The 3867-nt window shown below is 37.3% G+C and overlaps 1 pseudogene; it reads left to right on the forward strand.

Annotated features, from left to right (window-relative positions):
- The first annotated feature begins 2562 nt into the window (after positions 1–2562).
- On the forward strand, positions 2563–2695 carry LOC145246281 (U2 spliceosomal RNA; annotated as a pseudogene).
- The last annotated feature ends 1172 nt before the right edge of the window (positions 2696–3867 follow it).

Below are 3867 nucleotides of genomic sequence, written 5' to 3' on the forward strand. Positions count from 1 at the left end.
AAAATACAAAAAATTATCCAGTTAGGTAGAAAAGTAACTTATCTTGCCTTTGATAACATTTATTTGTAATATATATATATATATATATATATATATATATATATATATATATATATATATATATACAACTTTTTAGAATCTATGTGTGCAGTAATTCAAACCCGCTGTTTTTAGTGTAATGCCATAGCCATTTGACGAACATGTGACAGGAATTTCTCTGTAAAACTATTGAAATAACAGTTTAACGTGTTCAAAAAAATGTACCAAATGTTTCAAAAAACAACAACGAAAAAAGGAACTAATGAAAAAAAAAAAAACGGCACTAATCGTTTCCGTGTTTACAAAAAAAAAATGGGGGATCGATTTTCTATAACGTTGTAAGTAAAAAGTGAGCACCCCATTCAAATGCCGAAATATTAACTTCTATTTCTTTTTTTTAATAATCTGGTATATTAGTCTCCATTCAATAATACTCTACTGAATTTATATATATATATATATATATATATATACAGGAACCACCACTTATCAAGGCCCGGAGGCCACTCGAGGATAAGGGTTCATGGGTATACATTAGTCAATGTGATTATAGCGTAGTAAACATAAGTAGTGGGAATTTTGTAAATTTGATTACGTAGGGGGACCGTTCATCAAGAACTTGTTTATATTGGACTTTAAGATAATCAGATTGTAGTCAGATGGAAAGCAGACAATAGGAAGAGAGTTCCACAGGCGCGCAGTTCTAAAAAAAAAAAGAAACGTTGTTCATGGAATCTACATTTATGTTTAGGCACAGATAAAGAGTGTGGGAAATGTGCAAGAAACCGGATAGAAACAAATTTATAGTGGGGGTGACGCTTGTACAGGTCCGCCCCAACAGACAATAGTGTGTCATGCTTTCGCGATGATCAGTGTAGGAAGACAATTCCTACTGGTCGGGAGGTTCGAACCCAGCCACGAAGTAAATTTTGGCTCCATTTGCTAATCTGTTACCATGGAGCAACTTACAATCGCCACGAGACACTTCAAAGTCAAAGAAAATATTTCAAATTTAAACGCGATCAAGCGACAACCATTGTCTCCCATAGAAATTCCACGGTGTATCTAAAGCTGATAAGGCGCTTAATATTTTCTAGGGTTATGAACAAATAAAATTACCGAACGTTGCAAAACAAAACTAAAGTGCAAAATTCTCATAAAAGTCGGTTAGAAGTTCGCGGGATAAGGGTAGGTATAAAGTTGCGATAGAGGTGGTGGAATTTTGGGGTGAGGTAGGGACGGCCGGAGGGGGATGTAAGTAGCATAGTATTCTATCAGGGGGGCGTCATTGTCGTTAATCGTCAAACGACCTGACGGAATCCAGGCCAGAGTTTATTTTTAAAGCCTCCCCCAAACTATCTGTGCTGCCCCGTACTTTCACCTCCGATGTGGTGGATTCGTTTCAGCTATCGAGCCAGCCATCGCCGACGCAGAGCGAGAGATGCCAATCGCGAAGGGCCGGGCGCCGTTTTTGAGCGCTAAGACCGGCCCATTCGCCGACCCCCGTCGAAAAAAAAAAAACAAAAACAAACAAAAATGAATTAAAAGAGAAAAATAAAAAAGAAAAGAAAAACGCTAAACGACGAATGCGCTGAAGGGTATGTGGCAACGGGATGGTGACGTCGGGTGTTAGTGCCGTGGCAGTTAAAGCCCGTTGGTAGCGCTTTTGGCAAAAGGAGCAGTGGGTTGGTGCGGCTATGGGGTCGACTGGCGACGCACATGTCAGTGACAATACATCATAACAAAATGTACGGTGCGTGCCTATCCCCACCTTTTTTTTTTTTTTTTTTTTCCTTCGTGCATCGCTATCTTAATGTTGTCTGTTGCCTTTCTTTAATGCATGTATGAAGTTACTTAATTTTTTGTTTTCGTTTTTAGTTTATAGCTGTTTCGTACATATTTGTCCCAATAAAGATGGCCCGACCCTCTCTCTCTCTCTCTCTCTCTCTCTCTCTCTCTCTCTCTCTCTCTCTCTCTCTCTCTCTCCCTTCTCTCTCCCTCTCGCTCTCTTTTTCTCCATCTCCTATTCCCCTCTCTTTCTCTCTCACTCTTGTGTTTTCAATCATTATTTTCGCTTGTATACATATCCTATAATGCATTTTTTATATCAATCTACTCATCTGTGTTCGAATCCTTACCGTCTCTCTCCCCACCTACCTATTAACACATGTTTTTTTAATTTATTTTTTATTTAACGGAGGAACAATCAACAACTCTATTTTATTTGATTCCAGATCTAATAACTATCGGTTATTTTCTGTTCAGCTTGGTTTGGCAGTTCATCACGAAGAGACTCCCACTCGAGCAGCGTTTGCAAATTGTGCGAATTTGTTTTGAAAATCATTTTGAAAATTATTTTGGAAATCATTTGATGAACAAATAATTCCGTGAAATGTTCGATTTAATCCCATGACATTATTTGACGGACGCTTAGGAAATTGGCCCTCATCTCTAAATTCCACAATTTACACTTTTTTCTTCTTTTTTTTTTTCACGTTAATCTCATCGATTACAAACTTAAATTTAACTTCTTGGCCTTTTGGTCAAGATCAAAGTGTAGTATCTGTTCTTCAGATGCTGCACTTCTATTTCTTGTTCTCTTTCGGTGGAGGAGAAATCCTTCACGACTGAGACAATTTTTATTTTTGTACCTTTTCTCCACGTTAAAAAACGACCCTGGTGTCTAACTCTGTCCCGTGTGGAGGCATAGTAAATAGGTACAAACTTAAATTCCAGATTAAAAAAAAAAATTAATTTTTTTTATGGCTTTTATAGTCGGGGATCAGTTTTCAATTACAATGTTCTACTAAATTGAACCCCTACTTTGTGACCATTTTAAACGTACATGTTTTATCTTTATTTTGTGTTCGTGTGTGTCCGCTAAAAACGGGTCGAAACCGATACAATCTGAAAGAGCGATCCCTCGGGCGCATAATATCTGAAATATCTGAAAAAAGATTAATTTTGTGGTGTCTTCTTTTTTCGCGACGCTATTTTTGCAAGTCACATACGCATTTTTGTTTATAAACGTTATTTTTTCAAAGACATGACGTCATCAGTAGTCGTGGTCCGGTGGGCAAAAGCATTTCAGGTTTGAGCCTGTCTACTACGGCTATTTTGTGTGTGTGTGTGTGTGTGTATGTGTGTGTGTGTGTGTGTGTTTGTGTGTGTGTGTGTGTGTATGTGTGTGTGTGTGTGTGTTGTCGCACGGGCACTCCCAGCTGTTTTTATTGAAACAAAAGGTTGTTTTGATTCATTTTTTGTGGGAGACCACGTTGTCGCCTACTCCTTCCGTTAATTTTTCTGAGGGTTGCTCAATATTCTTAGAATAGCAGCTCTGTCCAAACCGAATATCATATTCATCCGGGTAACGCCAGGTATCATGCTAGTAAAATAATATAACCAAATCTATGCATGTTGTTTTTCCCCCAGGCAATTTAGTCTAAAACCGTATCTGCTCTATCCATGAGATTGAGCACTTTAATGCACTACTTACCAAATTGTAATAGTAAGCACTGCTATATATATATATATATATATATATATATATATATATATATGAACAAATGATTAATAAAACGTTAAAAGACATCTTGAAAAAGAGGCTTTTTCTTTTAATGATTTGAATTCATTCCATTTGCGATTTTTTCCAAGGAACTCTTCCTTTTCGATCATTTTGGACCATTTGGAACTTACCTGTTGGATTGGAAGTTTTTAATTCGACCGTTTTGGATTTTACCATTCTTGGATTTTTTACCCTTCACCGGACTATCCATTCATGTGAAATCTTTTTATCATTTTTCTTTTACCTCCTATTCCCCTTACCTC

The sequence above is a fragment of the Euprymna scolopes genome, chromosome 23 (genome assembly GCF_053919585.1).
Source record: "Euprymna scolopes isolate OS-2025 chromosome 23, ASM5391958v1, whole genome shotgun sequence".
NCBI lineage: Eukaryota > Metazoa > Mollusca > Cephalopoda > Sepiida > Sepiolidae > Euprymna > Euprymna scolopes.